The sequence below is a fragment of the Ahaetulla prasina genome, chromosome 13, assembly GCF_028640845.1.
Source record: "Ahaetulla prasina isolate Xishuangbanna chromosome 13, ASM2864084v1, whole genome shotgun sequence".
In the NCBI taxonomy this organism is placed as follows: domain Eukaryota; kingdom Metazoa; phylum Chordata; class Lepidosauria; order Squamata; family Colubridae; genus Ahaetulla; species Ahaetulla prasina.
The window spans coordinates 23,961,530-23,984,174 of record NC_080551.1 but is presented as its reverse complement, the minus strand read 5'-3'; the positions used below and the strand labels follow the sequence as shown (position 1 = coordinate 23,984,174).

General features: G+C 43.6%; 1 protein-coding gene across 2 annotated transcripts in view; it reads left to right on the top strand.

Moving 5' to 3' along the window:
• Positions 1-22,645, top strand: part of LINGO1 (leucine rich repeat and Ig domain containing 1) — a 354,415-nt gene that overhangs the window by 89,590 nt on the left and 242,180 nt on the right. For both annotated transcript variants that reach the window (XM_058156707.1, XM_058156706.1), the window contains one exon: positions 18,614-18,657. The gene's annotated coding sequence lies outside the window, so the exon portion shown is untranslated. The remainder of the gene's footprint in view (positions 1-18,613; positions 18,658-22,645) is intronic.

The following is a 22,645-nucleotide window of genomic DNA, read 5'->3' as shown; positions in this document are numbered from 1 at the left end:
CCCAGAAGCCATCCAAAATGGATGGCATGGATGTGTCCATCCCATCACCAGAAGCTGAACTCTACGTGAAGACGACTTTATTTATCTAAGTAGGCCTCGACTTATGACCGGTGAAAGAAGCCAGGAACAGGAAGAGAGTACTACTAAAAGTACTATGAGGTTATTTCATGCCACCTATACATGAGACTATGATTTACTGATGGCCAAACCAAACTGATGCTAGATAAAGATTAACGGGTCCCACTTATTTATTTATTTATTTATTTATTTATTATTCATATTTGTATACCGCCCTATCTCCCGAAGGACTCAGGGCGGTTCACAGGCATATAAAACATTTATATACAAATTAAAATAATCATTAAAAAACTTATTCTAATGCCCAATTATTAAAAATAGAAATATAAATATTAAAACCAATTTAAAACCCCTATAAATTTAAAATCTAAGCCAGTCCTGCACAGATGAATAAATGTGTCTTGAGCTCGCGACGGAAGGTTCGGAGGTCCGGAAGTTGTGAGTCCTGGGGAGTTCGTTCCAGAGGTGGGAGCCCCCACAGAAGGCCCTTCCTGGGCGTCGCCAGGCGACACTGCCTAGCTGACGGCACCCTGAGGAGTCCCTCTCTGTGAGAGCGCACGGGTCGGTGAGAGGTATTCGGTAGCAGTAGGCGGTCCCGTAAATAACCCGGCCCTATGCCATGGAGCGCTTTGAAGGTGGTTACCAAAACCTTGAAGCGCACCCGGAAGGCCACAGGTAGCCAGTGCAGCCTGCGCAGGATTGGTGTCATACGGGAGCCACGAGGGGCTCCCTCTATAACCCGCGCAGCCGCATTCTGAACTAACTGCAGCCTCCGGATGCCCTTCAAGGGGAGCCCCATGTAGAGAGCATTGCAGTAATCCAGGCGAGACGTCACGAGGGCGTGAGTGACCGTGCATAGGGCATCCCGGTCTAGAAAGGGGCGCAACTGGCGCACCAGGCGAACCTGGTAAAAAGCTCTCCTGGAGACGGCCATCAAATGATCTTCAAAAGACAGCCGTTCATCCAGGAGGACGCCCAAGTTGCGCACCCCTTCCATCGGGGCCAATGACTCGCCCCCAACAGTCAGCCGAGGACTCAGCTGACTGTACCGAGATGCCGGCATCCACAGCCACTCTGTCTTGGAGGGATTGAGCTTGAGCCTGTTTCTCTTGAGCCTGTTTCTACTATGGGAGATTCAAGGTGGCAGCCATGGTCTCTTGAAAGGACCCCCAACCTGGAAAGAGTCCAAGCTTAAACCTGCTTAGCAAGAGAAATGTTGTTTCAGACCCTCTGACTATGCTCCTCAACTCAGCTCCTGTTTTGCTGATGCTCCTGTTTTGTTGGTGTCTCAGCAAAGACATTTAGTCTTTCCATGCCTCATTGCTGTTGTGTGGTCTCTTCCAACTCCAGCCGTTTACTGGAGCTGAGGATTTTGCACTTTGGAGAGGGTGACATTTCATTCGGGGTGTTTGCGCATTAAAGGAACTGGCATTTCACACCGTAAGGACCTGGTATTTGCAAACTGGGATGTTGGCATTTTATGCATTGTTACCATCTTATGATTCGGGCAAGGCCACCGAGCTCTAAAGATCAAAATGGTCATTTTTTTTTTCTTCTTAGGGTGTGTGTGTGAGAGAAACTTGGAGAAGGTACAAGGAAAAGGAATGCTACCCAGCTCCCTATAATACACAGACGTACTTAGCTCTTAAAATATGTGCATTCTTTGTCGTTTGTTTTCCTTTGAACTTTGTGCAAACAGATGTTGGAACTGTGCAATTAGGAGACTGAGTGCCTTGAGTAAAGATAACCAGGAAGCAAAACCAAAGCTTAAAAAATAATCAAGTGAACTTGACTTTTTTAAAAAAAGAGGGCCATAAGAATCCAGAGGTGAAATCTACTTACCTTCCTTACAGGCTCAGAAGTGCATGCGCCACAGACCTTCTGCGCATGTGGAAAACCTGCACATGTGCAAAACCTTCTGTGCATGCGCAAAAGGTAAAAAAACGGGCGGGTGGGCAGAGCTTTGTTCTGCCAGTGCTATCGGATCACCAAATTACTGGCCACGATTGCTACCGGATCCTGCGATCCGGTCCGATCCAATAGCATTTCACCTCTGTTAAGAACCCCTTTATAATAAATAACCTCTTGAACTGATCCAGCCTTCCCCATGAATTCTTGGTCCTTTGTAAATTAGATTCTCATATATAGGTAGCACAAAATAATCATAGTTCTTTGGAACTCTGGTCCTGTTCCTGGTTTCTTGTGCCCAACAGTTATAAGTCAAGGTCTACCTATATCAGGGGTCAGCAACCTGCAGCTCCGGAGCCGCCTGTGGCTCTTTCATCCCTCTGCTGTGGCTCCCGGTCACCGCCACAATTTTGAGAGGAGCTTCTGGTTATGGGAAGGAAAAGCATGGCACACCAGGAAGAGACTCTATGGGAAGGGGCAGGTTTTCCAGTCAGATTTCAGTTAGGACAGGTAGAGGAAAAAGGACACTGCGCTAGGAGGAAGGGGGAATCGGATTTCCGGTCGGCTCCAGAATTGAACAGAGGGCTTCTGGTTAAGACTCTTGTGGCTCTTTGAGTTTTTAAGGTTGTCGACCCCTGACCTATATAGAAATGTCCAACAAGGACCCCAAAATTTAGGATGGTGGCCACATTTGCATGATCCGAATGCATCCCTTCCTAGTGTCCGGTGATGTGGTTATTCATTAGAATTGGATGCTACCCATCTCCCTCTGGCCAACCCCTCAAGTCCCATCCTCTCTGAGGCTGCACATTGCTTCTCCAGCTTGAGTTTATCCTCCAGAAACAGATTTTAAACCAATCCCCGTAGAAGACATCATCAGCAAATTCCTTCCTCGTTGTTGCCAAGCAAACACGGCCATGACCATCAAATCGCTCACGCTTAACTTTCCGTTTATAGAATCATGTTACTTGCTGTCTTGTTTGATCTTTGCCCTCCCGAACAAAGTTTTTCAACTGTTTATTGTCAACGATATTATTAGCCGTGCGGGCTTTCATGCAGAAAACCATTATGGTATTTAGCAAAAACTCAAGTGTGACAGAATCAATCTCAGGAAAATATTTCTCTAATGGTTCTCCCTTGTTAACCCCCCCCTTTTTTTTTTAATAAAAAAAAAATCAAACTGGAAGCCAATTCTTCTGGCTAAGCAATTGGTTAAAAGGAGCATCTTTAATGGAAGAATCAGTGTGGCTTTAGACAAGAATTTCTGAGAATAGAATAGAATAGAATAGAATAGAATAGAATAGAATAGAATAGAATAGAATAGAATAGAATAGAATAGAATTTTTTTATTGGCCAAGTATGATTGGACACACAAGGAATTTGTCTTGGTGCATGTGCTCTCAGTGTATATAAAAGAAAAGATACATTCATCGAGAATCATAAGGTACAACACTTAATGATAGTCAGAGGGTACAAATAGAGTACTTATTTGTACCCTACGATAGTCAAAGGGTACAAATAAGCAATCAGGAAACAATCAATATCAATATAAATCATAAGGCTATAAGCAACAAAGTTACAGTCATACAGTCAATATGAATAATATTGAACAATATATTGTGGTTTTCCTGAGTTGCTAGTTCCTTGTGTGGGATAGTATTTTCTGCTTGATTGTTTGTCTGGTGTTAATCCCTGCTTATCAGGGTCTCTTCTTCTGTGGAGCCCTTGGTGCTCTCTGAGCTTGGCAGTTTTCTTGCAGATATTTCATGACCCAACTAGGTAACATCATCAGTGCTAGAAGGGAATGTGGGCTTTGGTTTGTCCTGCCAGTGTAGGTGGAAGTATTATTTTCTTCTTTGTAGTTCCTTGATAAGGAATCTTTTCTATTGATATAACTCCTGTCATGAGCCACTTGGATTATTGGGTTATTGGGCAGTTCCATGAAAGGTCTTTCCATTGTTTGAGTGCCAGCTCAGATCTTGGTGATCACAAAACATTGGACATTGGACACCCAGATGTGGAAGACGGGAGGCCAGTAAATTTAATATATAAACATTGGCTGTGCTCAAGAATTGAACCAATTTCTTTTTCACTACATTAGAGCGTATGTAAATGTATCGGGAAATGGGACTTTAAAAAGATGCTGTAGCTCTGTGAAGCTCAGAGGTGAATAAAATGCACACCAGATAGCTTGCTGAGCTGGCAGAAAATTTTTTTGGTTCAGCTAGAGAGAAGTTCTTTAGAAAATGCGAAGCTGGGCCAGAACACTCAGCATTACAGTAATGTCAAGGAAGGATGGGAGGGAGCAGGGTTGAGCCTTCATCTCACCTCTTGACTCCAGCTGGACATCTTCCACCCTTTCAAAGGATGGTACATAAATTCCTTCCCCTTTATTTCTCCTCCTTCTTTGCGTTCTTGCTTTTCTCTGAGTCCTCCAACAGCCTACATGGAAGGGCTTCGAATTTCACTTCCACACCAACCATCCTAGGATGGGCTGGGATACTTTGCACCTATAGTAAAGGTAAAGGTTCCCCTCGCACATGCGTGCTAGTCGTTCCTGACTCTAGGGGGCAGTGCTCATCTCCGTTTCAAAGCCGAAGAGCCAGCGCTGTCCGAAGACGTCTCCGTGGTCATGTGGCCAGCATGACTAAATGCCAAAGGAGCACAGAACGCTGTTATCTTCCCACCAAAGGGGGTCCCTATTTTTCTACTCGCATTTTTTTTATGTGCTTTTGAACTGCTAGGTTGGCAGAAGCTGGGACAAGTAACGGGAGCTCACCCAGTTACGCGATGCTAGGGATTTGAACCGCTGAACTGCCAACCTTTCGATCGACAAGCTTAGCATCTTAGCCACTGAGCCACCACATTCCTTTTTTACCTTGGACCTGTAGACCTAGCCCTAAATTGTATTAGATCAGCCAAGGAGATGATGGGTTTTTTCCCCCAGTTCCAATGACAATCCAATGCAGAGAAATACTTAGGGAAGGCTGTGCTCACGCTTCAAATTGATTCTGAATCAATTTTTGAAACAGAAGGAGCAACGGGGGTCCGTGTTTCCCCCAGATGCATGTCAGAATTTTGTATCTTGAGTTTTGTGGATATTGATCTAGCCCAGAGCCCACTGGCTAGCTTGGAGCCATTGTTTATGTTTGGCAGTATCCTTTGGCCTTTCAGGGTCAAAGTGAATGAATATCTGTCTTACAACAGTAATCCAGTTTGCCTCTGATGTAATGTTAATCAATTGCACCACCATGAAGCTCAGTGGGCAGAAATCTTTCAATGTCCAACATGTTAAGTAAGAAGCTCAAGAAAGAAAGAAGAGAGAACACGGGAGGCCTCCTGTCCGAGGATTGGCAGACAAGCCAACTTTTCAGTCTTCTTCTTCCTCCTCCCCTTCTCTCGTTCCTTCCTTCCTCCCTTCCCTTCTCCCCTCCTCCTCCTCTCTCAGAAATGCAGGAAGCAAAGCTAAACCCTTTTCTTTCTTTTTACCCTTCCTCCTCCTCCTCCTTCTCCTCCTCCTCCTCCTCCTTCTCCTCCTCCTCCTCCTCCTTCTTTTCCACCTTCTCCTTCTCCTTCTTGTCTACATCAAACTTTAAACTACCCAGATGAAGCTACCTTCCTGGCTTTGTTGTTAGGCAAAAATAAGTCATTATTGGTACACGTTTCTGGTAGTAGCTGACATACCAGCAGATGGACTTGACTGTGTGTCGCTCCACATTCACTCAAGGTGCTGTTATCTGCTAAAATCCTCCACTTGAGCATAATGGTTTTACACTTAGGCACTCCAACCCTCAACCTACTCAAGGTCCTCCAAGTGCTGTAAGAGAGGCCTGATCCTTCAGTCAGATCCTCTTTTAATATTATTCCTTGCTCGATGGTTGCCTTCCTCCATCTTTTAATTTGGTTTTGTTCCTGTGCACCCTGAAGAATGTTTGTCCTTGCCATAAAGTTGGTTCCCAGATCTGAGTCGGTGGGCTTGAGGGCACCTGCCTGTTGAGAGGGTGTCATGGATTGGTTCTTGCTTGGTTCTCTTTGTTGCTGCTGCTCCCCTGATCTTGGGTGCAGCAATACTAGCGAGAAAATGCATTCTCTGAACCGGTGTAGGCTTGAGACAACCTGTCACTAAGAGTATTCCATCAGCGTGCCGTTGACTTTCATTCACTATTCAGCTGCTTTTCTCCTGCCTAACCGTAATATAATTAATTCCTTCATCGGCTTGCATTTGTTTTCCATTGAGGCAGGCTCTGATTTGGCTTGTATTTCCTTTCTGTTTCTCCCCGCCCCCCCGCCCCCCTGTGCTTCTCTTCCGTTCTTGATCAGCTGATACGCCCACTGATTATCCTGTTAAGAGGCAGAATAAAGACTTGTCAACTCTTAGGCAACTTGAAGGGGAAAATAATTTCTCTACCCTTTTCAGTAAATGCTTTATTTTCTGCTTCCTTTGTTGCGTCTCGGTATAATAGTGATGATCTTGAGATCTTCCAGTGGTGCAAGTAAGGGAAGGGAAGAATGAATGGTGTAGAATTCCACTGAAGAGAGACAGAGACACACACACACACACATACAGAGAGAGAGAGAGAGAAAGAAAGACAGAGAGGGAGGGAGAGAGGGAGAGAAAGACACACACAGAGAGAAAAACAGAGAGAGAGACAGAGACAGAGAGTGAGACAGAGAGAGAAAGAAAGAGAAAGACAGAGAAAGACAGAGAGAGAGAGAGAGGGAGGGAGGGAGGGAGGGAGAAAGAGAGAGAGAGAGAAAGAGAGAGAAAGACACAGAGAGATAGAGAGAGAGAGAGAAAGAAAATAGAGGGAGAAAGACACAGAGAGAGAGAGAGAGACAGAGAGGGAGAGAGAGAGACAGACAGAGAGAGAGAGTGAGACAGAGAGAGAAAGAAAGAGAAAGACAGAGAGAGAGAAAGAAAGAGAGAGAGAGAGGGATGGAGGGAGGGAGAAAGTCAGAGAGATAGAAAGAGAGAGAAAGACACACAGAGATAGAGAGACAGAGAGAAAAAGAAAGACAGAGGGAAAAAGACACACACACACAGAGAGAGAGAGAGAGAGAGCGAGAGAGAGCACTTCTATAGATGCTGTTATATTATCATTCACAATTATCCAGCACATTCAAGGCAGAGAAATTGGGTAGACATTTTCCTACTGTGTCTTGGGTTCACCGTTAACCAGAATGCTTAGCTCATCTATCATCCTACAAGATGGAATTCAAGAGGTGTCTCATGGATTTAAATTGTTTGCCTGCAAACTTTAGTGAGATGTCCGTATTCTGCTGGTCCACGTCATCTCCGGAATAGATTCTACCAAGGTGCTCTGAAGGAATGGTATTTCCATGAACCCATCATTCCTAGCAGCGTGGACTCTTCTAATTTATCCAAAGGATTTAAATTCCATAAGTAAATAACTTGAATAAGCTTTAATAAGTTTTTGACCAGCTAGAAAACAATTCCTACAACATTCTTCAACCTCCAAGATTGAAAAACAAAGATGATTGTTCGAAATAGAAGTTCTCCATCACTGCTTCTAGCACGTGCCATGAAAATATGGTGGAACCTGAGAACCTGAGTGATGGAGCAGAAAGGCTCTGCCAGATGTATAACAACACAACTTTGAACATGACTATTAACCAACTAACCACCAATCAAAGAAATTAGTATTCTCCTTGATTGGTGCCAGCCCAAAGCAATAGATCAGTCATTTACTACAGAAATCCATGTCTTCTCCTAGTACAGTATGTCTAATTAAGACTCTAGAAAGAGTGTAGAGAAGAGCAACAAAGATGATTAGGGTGCTGGAGGCTAAAGCATATGAAGAACAGTTGCTAGAATTGGGTATGTCTAGTTTAAGGAAAAGGACTGGGGTGACATGATAGCAGTGTTCCAATATCTCAGGGGTTGCCACAAAGAAGAGAGAGTCAAGCTATTCTCCAAAGCACCTGAAAGCAGGACAAGAAGCAATGGGTGGGAACTAATCAAGGAGAGAAGCAACTTAGAACTAAGGAGGAATTTCCTGACAGTTAGAACAATTAATCAGTGGAACAACTTGCCTGCAGAAGTTGTGAGTGCTCCAACACTGGAAGCTTTTAAGAAGATGTTGGATAACCATTTGTCTGAAGTGGTGTAGGATTTCCTGCCTGAGCAGGGGGCTGGACTAGAAGATCCCCAAGGCCCCTTCCAACTCTGTTATTGTATTCTATATATCCTGAATATTTTGTTTTTGTCTTAGTGCTACTCAGAGCAGGATTTACAGAAGACAAAATTCTCATAATTCTCCAATCCCTGGGGCCTCCAATGATGGGGGAGAAATTGTAGGTTGCCTACAAGTCCGTCAGAACATGTATCAGAGAAAAATGAGCCAATCCTGTCTCATAGATCATCCGTGTCTTAAGATAGGACAACAGTCTACATTTCTTCCTGGAGAAAATCTCTGCGTTTGTTTGTGGCCTAGATTTCAATATCGCTTCTTGGATTTCAGTCTAATTTCAGAAAGCGCTGACTCAGGACAACATTTTCTAGCCTGCAAGCTTCATGCCTTTAAGAGGGGCTTCAAAATGCACTTTGTGCCAGAAGTATAATATAGTATAATCTGAAGCAATTGCAATGAATAAGTAGGACACCGTGAAAATTCCCAACGATGGGAAGTTTCTAGGAATGTTTTAGCAGCCTGGAAAGCATCTCATGCACCTATAAACATTTGCTTTCAAATAGCGTCCAATATTTCTTATGGCCGCTTGCTAGCTGCCAGCTGTTGAGTTCAACACTGAATGATGTTATATCCTGACAGTGTTCCTGCCATCCAGATGTCAGAAGCTACCATGCATTATGGGAGCTACCATCCATAAAACCTTCTGTTGTGACCAAGGCCCAAGTAGTGATTACTAAACACAAGTCAGTCCTCAACAAACTTATTTTATTAAAACAGCTGAGAATTAATTCATTCTCAGCTTTGTCCAAAACAAAATTCTTAATAACCAATCCTTTGGCCTTATCATCAACCTTTGATGTCTTTGGCAACCTGCCAAAGGCTTTTCTTGACAAAAACCCCACAAAGTTCAAGAGATGCTGACAAGAACCATGGAAATCAATGTTGCTTTCCTATAAAGAACCCAACTGCTCGTTGCTACTCTTTTAAGCCTTATGGGAGGGGCCAATCATCTTCTGGCCTTACTCCCGAGTCGTCCTTTTTTCTTCAGCTGCTCTTGCTTTCTTGCAGCCCTTCGCATGTGTGCACTAGGAACAAGCTCCTTTTTGACAAGCAAATTCAATGGGGAAGCCAGGTTCCCTTAACAATGGTGTTACTAATTTAACAACGGCTGTGATTTGCTTAACAAAAGATGGCAGGAAAAGTCATAAAATGGGGCAGAACTCACCTAACAAATGTTTCACTTAGCAACATAAATTGTGGTCATAAATTGAGGGCTGCCGGCATTTCCGCCAGTTAAATTGGGATTACATTGAATCCCAATTTAAACTGAGTTAAATTGAAACGGGTGTTTTTTAAAAAAATAGGATAACTCTTGTGTGTAGCATGGATTTAAATCAGATTCTACCACAGACCCGATCTTGATTCTGCTTTGCCCATCAGCTTTCATTCATGCTGTTTGCCCAGCAAATAACTGACCTTACCACATGGGGGAAAAAGCAACTTTCATTTTTTAACAGCCTGGAGAGGACACTATTTATGCTTATTTTTAAAAGGTCGGAACTGTATTCTCACTGGGACAAATTTCCAAAAAACTTGGAAGATGGGCAGAGGTGGGTTCTACTTAACTTTTACTACCGGTTCGCAGCGGGATCACACGCCTGCTGTCGCTTTGCTTGCACACTTGCTGTTGTGTCTTGTCCGCTCTCACCGCAGCCAGGGTCTGTTTATTTTCTCCCGAACACGGAGGAATGTATGCCTCCCGGCCCCAGTCCTGGCTCCATGCCCAGACAAGCTGCAGAGGAGGGAGCATCCCCCGGCCCCAGCCCTGGCTCCATGCCCAAGCAGGCTGCAGAGGAGGGAGCATCCCCCGGCCCCAGCCCTGGCTCCATGCCCAGGCAAGCAGACAGCTAGACCCTCCCCTCCTCCACAGCATGTGAGCCTGAGGAAAGTTTACTTCCAACAGCTGATTGGAGTGACCCTCGCATCAGAAGATTGGATAGGCGGAGGCAACAGAAGGAAGGGAGGGGCAGGCCTTAATGAGTGCTGAGTCATGGAGCCACACCCCATGGCCTATATAAAGGATCTGCTTTCTGGCAGTCTCTGAGTCAGGCAAAGTCGAACTTATCTTGCTGAAGTCACTTACTGGTCTCCTGCCTGCTCTAAGGACTTTGCTAGGACTTTGGGCAGAGCTGCAGAGGCAAGCCTGATTCGGATTTCCCTGACCCAGCCGTCAGCAGAGGAGTGGGACACGACACTTGCGTTTGCTTCTGCGCATGCAGACATCACAAAAGGGGATCACATGACCCCCCGGGACATGGCAACCATCATAAATGTGAGTCAGTTGTCCAGCATCTGAAGTTAGATCATGTGATCATAGGGATACTGCAATGGTCATAAGTGTGAAAACTGGTCATAAATCTTTTTTTTTTTTCAGTGCTGTTATAATCCCAAAGGTGCTTTTTAGAGAGGCAGCTGGATTTCCTTGTTCTTCAGAGCTGAAGAAGCTTCTTGGATGAGAAACGAAATGCCTTCAAAGAAAAAACCGGAAAGTCCAGTTGCCTCTTGAAAAAACACCTTTGGGACAACCTAGATGACTTGAGAATCTCCATGGATAGTGCCGTTGTAAATTTGAACGGGCGCTAAGCAAACTATTGTTAAGTCCAGGACCACCTGTAATGCTATAATCTTTTCAAACGCCTTCAAAGAAAGGAACTATGAAATTCTTGGAGGTCCACAGCATCCTTTCATTGCTATGAAGAACTTTGCTATCAGCTCACATCCACATTTCTCTCTCTCCCTTCCTCCTTCCAAAATTGCTTTATGTCCTTCAGCCCTAGGAGAACATTTGCCGGAATGCTTATCTTGTTCCACTCTTTCTCAATTTTCTGGTTTCTGATCTTTCAGCTCACCACCTGTTCTTTGTTCAGGTATCGGTGAACATGGGTATCAGTTGTGACATTAAACAACTAAAGCATAACCTATTTACAGCTTATCCAAACTCAGCCATCTTCCTAGGCGTTGACCTTCGCCCACCATAATTCCCAGGCAGCATGGCTGGGGATGATGGGAGCCGTGGTTTAATACACCCACAGAATGCCAAGTTGGGGGAAACGGAGGGTTGGGAATGATGAGGATTGAAATGCAACAGATGGGAAGGACATCTGCTTGGGGAAGATTGGGACAGGTTAACCTGAACAAATAATGCTCGTTTTGTCTCTATTAGTTTGACCTTTAGCTTGTTCAATAGACCACTTATTGTACTCTTGCCGCATAAATTAGAAGAGCAGGACAAAATTGGGGTTTGCCAGTTTGGTTCCATCCTCATGACAAAGAACGTGATCAGCCGAGAAGGACATGCTTAATTTTTTTCACTGGTTTCCAGTCATATGTTTCTTTATTTTAAAATTTTCTCAGAATTCATGTTCCTGCAGCCATTAGAGCAGGGGTGAAATTCACTTACCTTTGCTACTGGTTTGCAAATGTGAGCGTACACATCTCCTCCACACCTGTGCAGAGCCTTCTGCGTATGCGCAGAGGGCCAAAAACAGGACTTGATGATGTCCGGGCAGGTGGGTGGAGCCTCCTGCTGCTGTGGCTACCAGTTCGCTTGAGCCAGATAGAACCGGCTGAATTTCACCACTGCATTAGAGGCAACTAACAGACATAAAGGGACGCGGTGCTTAGTGGGTAAGACGTTGAGTTTGTTGATTAAAAGGTCAGCCGTTCAGCGGTTCGAATCCCTAGTGCTGCGTAACAGGGTGAGCTCCCGTTCCTTGTACCAGCTTCTGCCAACTTAGCAGTTCAAAAGCAGGTAAAAAATGCAAGTAGAAAAATAGGGACCACCTTTGGTGGGAAGGTGACAGCGTTCCATGCGCCTTTGGCATTGAGTCATGCCGGCCACATGACCATGGAGATGTCTTCGGACAGCACTGGCTCTTAGGCTTTGAAATAGAGATGAGCAACGCCCTCTAGAGGTGGGAACGACTAGCATGTATGTGCAAGGGGAGCCTTTACCTTTACCTTTAACAGACATAAGGGCAGCTTATGAGGCAAACTCTTGCCAATTTTAGTCTTCCCTTCAAGACATTGGTAGTAAAAATGTAAACAGCAGTTTCGTAGCTGTCTAAATGCCGGTAACCAACCATTTCCTGAAGGATGTCTAGAAGCTAATCTTAGATCCTTCTGAAAGATTTTGTTCTTTGACAAGGAATCTCCTCCTTCAATGTAAAATTAATGGCTTTCTGCCCCCCATAATTTCAATTTGCTCCTGGGGCTGGGAAGTTGAGTGGGATGCTTATGATTCTAGGATCAGGTTGTCCATTTTTGCAATAAAAGCCCGAAGCGAGCAAATGTGGCCAGATGCTTTCAGAAACCTTTCAGTTTTATGTCGATATAAGCATGTTTCATCGGTGGAGGTTGAGATCTCACAGGTGCATTTCTACAGCAGGCTAAAGGTGGTTGATGTAGGATTAACATTCGCTGGATTTTCGTTGCCTTTTTTGGAAGGGGCTATGTCGTGTCCCACTCCTCCGCTAACAGCCGGGTCAGGGAAATCCAAATCAGGCTTGCCTCCGCAGCTCTGCCCAAAGTCCTAGCAAAGTCCTCAGAGCAGGCAGGAGACCAGTAAGTGACTTCAGCAAGATAAGTTCGACTTTGCCTGACTCAGAGACTGCCAGAAAGCAAATCCTTTATATAGGCCATGGGGTGTGGCTCCATGACTCAGCACTCATTAAGGCCTGCCCCTCCCTTCCTTCTGTTGCTTCCGCCTATCCAGTCTTCTGATGCGAGGGTCACTCCAATCAGCAGCTGTTGGAAATAAACTTTCCTCAGGCTCACATGCTGTGGAGGAGGGGGAGGGGTCTAGCTGCTCCGTTTGCCTGGGCATGGAGCCAGGGCTGGGGCCGGGAGGTGCCCCCTCCTCTTCAGCTTGTCTGGGCATGGAGCCAGGACTGGGGCCGGGAGGCATACATTCCTCCATGTTCGGGAGCAGATAAGAAGGCCCCAGCTGCTGTGAGAGCGGGCAAGACACAACAGGCTAACAAGGCCATTCAGTGTGCGAAAGCTGTGTTCAAACAAAACGGTTCTCCAAAGATCACCTAATCTGTGGATCCAAAATAATTCCATGAATTTCCCCAGATCAGATGATGATGATGATGATGATGATGATGATGATGATGATGATGGTTTACTTTATTCATTAAACATGAAACTCAGTCAACTGAACATTCAAAAATGCACCACAAATACCATTGACTGGTGCTGATGGTTGAGACGGGTTGCTGCCAGCGTCCTAGATATCAACCAAGTACCTTCTTAAGATTTACGATGTTCCAAGTAGTGCAGTTTTTTTGCAGTTCTGCTGGTGTTTTTGCAGGAAGCTGCAATTTGTTGATGTATCATATAAAATTCTTGGACATGGTACCAAGTGCCCCAATAACAATGGGTATCACTGTTACATGTTTCATCCATAGCCGTGTAGTTTCAATGGCCAGGTTGCGATATTTCGTGATCTTTTTCCAGTTTTTTTTCTTCGACTCTGGCATCTCCTGATATTATTATTGTTGTTGTTGTTGTTTTTATTGTTGTTGTTGTTATTATTATTATGAACTCTTTAACAACCCACACCCAACAAACCAAGCTCGTTGCTGCTAATACCACCAAGAAGTACCAAAAAATATTTTGAGTTGATTCTTTGGGCAACTGGTTGTCTGACTACATCTTGCTCCTGGCTGTCTTTGTGCATGTGGATACGTTGTGCGCCAATGTTGTAATGGTGCAGAGCTGCTTTATATTCTGACACAAATGAGCCTCACAGCCTCACAGGAGACACCTATGAGAGCCTCCACAGAAGTCCTATAAATTTCACGTGGTGTTACATACACGGCAGAGAAAGAGGAAGAAGAAGAAGAGGCTTTAGCGATATTTATAATTCTCCAGATGCTGCGTTGTTCCTTTGCATAGATTAGCATATAGAGTTATGTAAATTGGCACCTTGGGAGGAGAGTGAAGTGAGAATGGGGTATTCTTTTGCCTTTTAGTGTAGTCCTTGTTGTTGTTGTTGTTGTTATTGTTGTTGTTGTTGTTATTATTATTATTATTATTATTATTATTATTTAACAGCTGTTTGCTAAGCATGCTTCATGCCAGTTGAAGCATGGTGCATCTGCCAAGGGCATCAATAAGGTAGAGATGTGTGATCGCCATCAGTTCAAGGGCCACAGTAGGCTCTTGACATAGTGCCAAGAGCTGGAATCAGTGGTGGGATTCAGCCAGTTCGCACCACTTCGGGAGAACCGGTTGTTAACTTTCTGAGCAGTTTGGCAAACTGGTTTTTGGAAGAAATCATTAAGGCAGAGAACTGGTTGTTAAATGACTTGAATCCCACCACTGGCTGGATTCCAGAGGTAAAAGTTGATATGGATTCCCTGAGATTCTGCAAGCATTTTTCCCTTTAAGAAAGAAAAGGTCTAATCTCTACCCGAGGGATGAAATCTGTAGTCCACACAGGTTCTCAGGTTCTCAACCATGAGAAAGACCAGCATCTTTGATGCAGGTCAAGCCTCAGTGGAGAGTCCTTCTTACAGCTGATCCAGATGAAGGTCACCCTGTTCTAACCTCTGCTTTTTTTTATTATTTGAATTTATACCCCGCCCTTCTCCGAAGACTCAGGGCGGCTTACATCGTGTAAGGCAATAGTCTCATCCTATTTGTATATTTATATACAAAGTCAACTTATTGCCCTCCCAACAATCTGGGTCCTCATTTTACCTACCTTATAAAGGATGGAAGGCTGAGTCAACCTTGGGCCTGGTGGGACTCGAACCTGCAGTAATTGTAATTGCAGGCAGCTGTGTGTTGCTGCATTAGCCTGGTGAGCCACTTCCCAGCCCTGCTGCTCTCCAGCTGTGCAAATTTGGGAAACACAGGTTGTACAAGCCCCATGTTCTCCTTCTGAATGTTGTCCATGGTATCTGAAATCAAAGCAGCAGGTATATGGGGAGAGAAAGACCCACAAGGGCTCTATCTCCGTACGGGGTCTCTCACCACATGGTGGTGCAAAAGGGGTTATTTCTTCACAGGAAAGAGAAACGCGGTCAAAGGCTCCGAATAGCTTTATTTTGCCTCTTTTGCATTCTTTCTTTAAAAAAAAAAGAAAAGAAAAATTCTCTCTCCCAGCAGGCGGAAAGGCTGAGTTAATTATATTGAGTTTATTTCTTCTGTTTTGGTGGGCGATCAATCTTAACAAATTGTATAGCTCCCAGTCCTAGAAGGAAGGGAAAGGGCAAGCGATTTGGGTAGGGAGAGAGAACACAAAACACAAAACAGTTGATTTGCTAGTGCTTAGATGATTACAACACCTTCCCTTGGCGCTTCTGTCTTGGTGCGGTCTTGTTTTCCTCTTGGATTCCCTGTCGGGAAGAGATAAGAGGAGTCAAAGATGAGGAGCAAAGAAGTTATAGAAAACTGCTGGTAGAGCAGATTGATAGCCCTTCCAGGGATGGTGAGAATTGGGTTGGGTTTTTCCCCCTCCCTTTTTAAAGAAATAAAGAACCAAGCAAACTTCACAAATGTCTACAGAATCATTATGGAAACAACTTGCGGTTAAAAATGATTGAAGGTAGAAACGAGGGAATCTGACTGATGGATTCATCTGGGAGTTTAGGAAGGTTTCAAAGAGACCAGTGATCTAGATGTTTGGGAGAATCAAGATTTTAAAATTTATTTTAAAAACCTTTATTTTTTTTGGAAAAAAATTGTATTTGGTGGAACCGTCGTGGCGATATCTCTGCTGTATAAAGTATAATACAAGTCTCTTATGTATTCAATATACATTACTGCTTGCTAATTACATACACATACTTAACCTCTTATACATGCTTATACTTATATACTATATTACCCTGTTTCCCGAAAATAAGATATCCCCTGATAATAAGCCCAATTGGCGCTAAAATAAGCCTCCCCCCAAAATAAGCCCTCCCCGAAAATATTTAAACACAGAGTTGGAAATCAGATAAGATGGCAAGAGAAGCCCCATCTTGCTCCACATGCCCCAAAATAATAAGACCTCCCCAAAAATAAGGCCAAGTGCTCATTTCAAGGTTCAAAAAAATATAAGACAGGGTCTTATTTTCGGGGAAACATGGTACATATATTGCCTTTTGTTTCAATCTATGCCTCCTTGTTCTTACTCGTCCCAACTTCTATTCCTTAAGTCTAACCATTTGCAAAGAAAAACTTGCTAGAAACCATACAAACCAAATTCCTGCAAGCCATCTTAGCTGCACCCAAAGGAACTCCAAACACGCAGCTAAGAATTGAGACAGGTATGCCTCAAATTCAGGTAAGGAGGAAGATGATGATCATTTATTGGCTAAAAATTCATTTCTTTCCAGAGGGACTGTCCCCGCTAGTACTGACTGACAATTTCTCCTCCCCCTGGAAATAGACGATAGATCACAAGCTGGGCTCTTATGGGCTCTCATCAGTATTCTTAATGTCCCTCACCTTTGACAAAGCAAAGCAAGTAGTAATTGATAGAATGAAGGACATGGAGTTCCAAGAAGAACTAAATAGGTTTCCTTTCCACAGTAGGGACAGAATCAAGCAGGGTGTGTGGGAATCAGCAAGATATCTAAATGATCTGGTGTTCCCAAAATAAAGAATAGCTTTCTTCAGAGCCAGATTTAATATTCTCCCCTCAGCGCTTCTCCAGGGTAGGTATAAAAGAACGCCAATAGCAGAACAGGTATGTATATGTGGTAAAGCAGAAGTCGAAGATATCTCACAGATATCAGATATATCTGTGAGTTATACAGAGTATGTATGTAGGTCAATATATATTCTCCCCTTACTAGAGAGATAGCAAAATTCTGTGTCGCTGCAATGGCCACAGAAAACAAAATTGGTTACAGAATTATAGATATCAACTTGTGCCAATTTTTTGGAGATATCTGAAACAATTTTTGGAAAAATACATTTACTCACATACTTATTGGCTCTCCACACATGTAAATTAGGGAGTGACCCCAACAGTTGGAGATCATGTATTTTCATAACAGGGATGTTATGATTTACCATTAATGTCACTATTATTTTTAATTTATTGTATGTCTATTGGTGGTCGATGACCGTAATAAAGTTTATAGTCTATATATTTTAAGTCTAACCATTGATAAAATCTATTCCGAATCTCATAGTATTCTGTCTCTCCTTTATTTTTCAGTTCTAGCATCAGTCTATCACATTCCGCACAGTCAAGTATTTTCTTTATTATTTCCCTTTCTTTAGGTATGTTTTCACTCTTCCACTGTTGGGCATAAACTATTCTGGCCGCTGTTATGATATGCAATATTAAATATGTTAACCCTTTACTTAGATCTTCTTGTATAATTCCTGATAGGAATAATTCTGGTTTGAGTTCCAATCTCTGTCCAGTCATTTCTTCCAACCACATTCAAATCTTTTCTATTCCCCATTAATAACTGGTTGGAGGATAACAATTGTAGGGGAGAAATGCCCTTCATTAGTGAACTTCTGCTTCCAGCAACTGGTAATTTTTTGACTAGGAGAAAGGATTAAAATGGAGTAGCCCAGAGGTGATGGATATGATGTGAAGTAATAAGCTTTCTTGGTGCTTGACATAGATCATGAATCAGACTCTTTAATTAGAAGCGGGAAATGGAGTGCAAAAGCAAAGAATAAATGCAGCAAAAATTTGGAAGAAGCAGGTTGCCCACCGTATAATTCCCCCTTTTCTTAGGATGGCTAGTCCTGTTCTGTCCTTGGGTACTAATTGGCATCATAAGCAACATCAGCTGATGTTGATAAATGATGTTTGTAGAAGCAAGGCTCCAAGCAAAATAGTCCAATGGTATCTGATGGTGAACCCATTTGGGATGGATGGATGGATGGAGAGTCTCAATCATCCAGGTCATGGTTCGCCCAAAGGAGCTTTTTCAAAAGGCATGTGGACTTTCCTGTGCTTTTCCTTGAACATGTTTCACTTCTCATCCAAGAAACGTCTTCATTCTTCAGTTCAGAAGCTTCTTGGATGAGAAGCAAAATGTTTTCAAGGAAAAACCCAAGAAAATCCAGTTGCCTTTTGGAAAAATCACCTTTGGGATGAATGGATGGATGGATGGACTGACCAACTTACCACCCTACAGTGATTGAATGAGGAAGTCTCCAAGCAGAAGTTTGGGGTTGTAGGGCTGGCATATTGTGACTCCTCAGAAATTCCTCTTAGGTAGCCTGCTCCCTTGGCCTTTTCCTGGTGTTTCTATACCAAGACAGATAACTATTGATAAGTCTATCCTTCCCCATAAATGATTACAATCCAATGCCTCTTATGAACAGCCTTGGATGTAATTGTTGAGGTGCATGGAAATTTCCTAAAAGTTTGGGTTGAGCTGAGTTATTTTGCTCTTCTGCAAACTTCTTTACCTATTGTTGCATCTCTTGTTCTTTTGCAGGACTCTTGTCGACACAGAAGACCTTGGCCGGACTGCTGTTCCTGGTAAGTCTCTCCATTTTATAAGATAAAAGATAGAGTGTTGTGTCTATGTTGCACCCCTGTGGAGATCCATTGCTTATTTTAGTAAAACAGCAGGTAGATTAAAACAAACTTTCATGGTCTGGCAGCTCTGAGCTGCGGCTCATCAGATATTATACGGTGACCCCCAAGGGTCTTAAGAAATCTTCTGTTACTAAGTAAAGGCAATGAACTAAACTAAAACAGGACCATCTAAATGATAATAAAATAAAGAGATATTTTCTCATGCAGGCAATACTAGTGGACCAAATCTGGCTTGTTATGAAGGACCACAGCATATGGGGGATTCCGCACTGATTACACAAAGTAATGGTTGTTGGTAGTTCAACATTGCCAAAATCGAACAATTTTAGAGTGGCTAAATAATCCCTGAGCCACTGGCTATTTCGTACTGGATCTGTTTGCGTTGCATTACCCTGAAAAAAAAAAAAAGACACAGGGAGCCTTATAAAAAGTCGGGGCACTGATTTTGTAGAAGACGACCAACTGGAAAATCTGTCTCACTTAAAGTGGCCTCAAGCTCCTGCTGCAATAAAATTAGAATAGAATCAGAATCAGAATTAGAATTATTGCAATTGGAATGGAGTGGAGTGGAGTGGAATGGAATGGAGTTGTCAGAGTGTTTACAGCATGACTACTATTGTGAGACAACCCAGGAGTAAAATACTCAGTACACAGAGATTTTGTCATTACAAGCAGCGGTTTATATATAGGCGTCTATATACAGAAGAGTGACTGACTGGCTTTGCTTAGCACGTGTGTCTATATATTTATGACTTGTATATAAATCGCTGTTTGTAATGACAAAACCTTTGTGTCCTGTATTTTGCTCCTCAAAATAGTAAGCCACGCTGTAAACGCTCTGACAGGAGTGGAGGGGAGTAGAGGGGGATGGGATGAGTTGGGATGGGATATTAGGATTGCTAGGAGAACTCGGTAGGAACTGTCTATGGTACTGAAGTGCTGCACAATTGTCCAATTTCCATCCAACTCATACTCAAGACATTCCTCTGATAGCTTCCACTTCCCGTCCGAACTAAGGACATACAGAGTTGTCCGTTTCGCACCCACAGGTGCGATTTGTGCGGGAATTTCAACGTGCTCCTCCAAACACAACAATTCTCTTCCCGATAAAAGGATTGGTATCTGAGGTGGGAACGCAGGACTGACATAGAAAGGCAGAAGGTAGCAACGTTGGAGTCCCCAGCCTGTGGTCTCGTCTGACTTCTTCATGTCAATGGAGGCAGGAAAAGAAAGCTCCCCCTTTTCCTTCTTTTCAAGTCAACATCCCATCTATCATTCCCGTAGACCGACCTTGTATTTATTTATGTTTAAAAGGGCATTATTCATATTTTAAGGTAGTGATGAATCAATCTGCCCTGTGTTGCACTTGTATATATATATTTTTCCTGACAAAAGAACGATGAATTGTGGAAAGCAGAGGAGATGTTTGTGGATGTAACAAAAGGGAATTGTAGTCTTCAGAAGAAGGAGGAGGAGGAAAGTCAGCTAGGATGTTTTATTGGCAGCAAAGTACATTGTGGATGCAAAAAAGAGCCTTCCCATACGTATGCTCCCACTGCATTAGGTCGGCTTCTCTCAGAATTAATGCCTCCAGCAAGGTAGAAATGCTAAACCACTGAAAAACAGTGTAATAGAAAAATCAGTGATGTGTGATGAGGTGGAGCAGAGGTTGCCCAAACCTTTAATTTCCTGGCCTCCAATACAAGCTCATCCATCCCACAGGGCTCAGATAACCTACAAATTAAAGACTTGTTCTTTTTTCTTTTTTTAAAAAAACCCTAATAAATAACAAAATAAACCATGTTGATTCAGAAGTAGGAGAAGATTCTTACTGTTGGTACAGAATGTTTTCTGAGGTGTCCTTATTGGTCCAGCTACATCCAGGAAATAATTGTTTTATTTCAGGATTTTATAAATCCATGGGTGTTTGGGAGGAGAAGGAAAAACAAAAAAAGGAGATAAAATTTCTTACCGGTCTAATCAATTCAAGGATTGATACAAAGAATCGGTTTAGAAGTAATAATAATAATAATAATAATAATATTTTAATTTGTATACCGCCCTTCTCCCGAAGGACTCAGGGCGGTGAACAGGCAGATAAAATATAAATACACACAATAATTTAAAAACAACCCTTAAAAAACTAATTTAAATGCCCAAAACATTAAAAAACATACTCCCCTATAAAATAACACAATTTTAAAAACCCATCCAATAAAAATAAAAATCAGGCTAGTCCAGCCATATGAAATAAATAAGTTTTAAGTTCGCGGCGAAAGGTCCTAAGGTCAGGTAATTGTCGAAGTCCGAGGGGAAGTTCGTTCCACAGGGTCGGAGCTCCCACAGAAGGCCCTCCCCTGGGGCCGCCAGTCGACACTGTTTGGCTGACGGCACCCTGAGAGTCCCTCTCTGTGGGAGCGTGCGGACGATGGGAGATAGAAGCCGGCAGTAGGCGGTCCCGTAGATAGCCGGTCCTAAGCCATGGGCGCTTTAAAGGTGGTAACCAATACCTTGAAGCGCACCCGAAAACAACAGGTAGCCAGTGCAGTCTGCGCAGGATAGGTGTTATGTGGGAGCTCCGAGGCGCTCCCTCAATAACCAGCGCAGCGTTCTGAACTAGCTGAAGTCTCCGGTGCTCTTCAAGGGAGCCCCATGTAGAGAGCATTGCAGTAGTCAGGCGAGCTAACAAGGGCATGAGTGACTGTGCATAAGGCATCCCGGTCCAGGAAGGGCCGCAACTGGCGGATCAGGCGAACCTGATAAAATGCTCTCCTGGAGACGGTCGCCAAATGGTCTTCAAAGGACAACCGGCCATCCAGGAGCACGCCCAAGTTGCGTACCTTCTCCATCGGGGCCAATGATTCACCCCCGACAGACAGCCGCATCTGCAGCTGACTGTACCGAGGTGCCGGCATCCACAGCCACTCCGTCTTGGAGGGATTAAGTTTGAGCCTGTTCCTCCCCATCCAGACCCGTACGGCTTCCAGACACCGGGACAACACTTCGACAGCTTCACTGGGGTGGCCCGGGGTGGAAAAGTGAAGTGACAGATGAACAGTGTTTGCTGATGGATCCCCAAATTTTGACTACAGAGAGTTTGTTACAGAGGACCCACTGAAATCAACAGTGGGGAAATAAAATTTCTGGTTCTCGGGCTGAGAAGATGATGATGAAAGATCTATTGACTGGAAAGAGTGTCTGGAGCACTTGTGGGTGATCTCAAGGTCTCCCCTTGCCTGCAGAGGAATGATCAAACAGACGTCTCTTCATGCCCCTGTAGTCATCCGTCATTTTCATGGAGGGGCCTTTAGTCCTTCATTTCTTGCCTAGAAGAAATCGGTTAATAATCAAGAGGATTGCAAATGTTGCTCTAAGTGGGATTTGTTGAAGGAAGGCTAAGGAGTTGGCATTAAGTATTTTCTTACTACCTTCATAAGTAATTTGCTTTTGTCAAAGAGCAAAGAAGGGAGATGGCTTCCTTCCTTCCTTCCTTCCTTCCTTCCTTCCTTCCTTCCTTCCTTCCTTCCTTCCTTCCTTCCCTCCCTCCCTCCTTCCTTCCCTCCCTCCCTCCTTCCTTCTCTTTCCTTCCTTCCTACCTTCCTTCCTTTCCTTCCTTCTCCTTCTTTCCTTCCTCCTTCCTTTCTCTTTTCCTTCCTTCCTTCCTGCTCCTTCCTTCCTTCCTTCTTTCCTTCCTTCTTCCTTCCTTCCTTCCTTCCTTCTTTCCTTCCTTCTCCTTCCTTCCTTCCCTCTTTCTCACCGATAATCTATTTGATGTAACTTGCCCGATCATGTCTCCCCTTGGTCTGTAATTGATTCCGCCATGGATTTTGCACAGATGATTTTCACTGTGGTCTTTTGCTCATTCCTGGACATTCAGTATTATAGAAAACATCTGAGCATGACATGAATTCAATTATTTTCCCAGCTT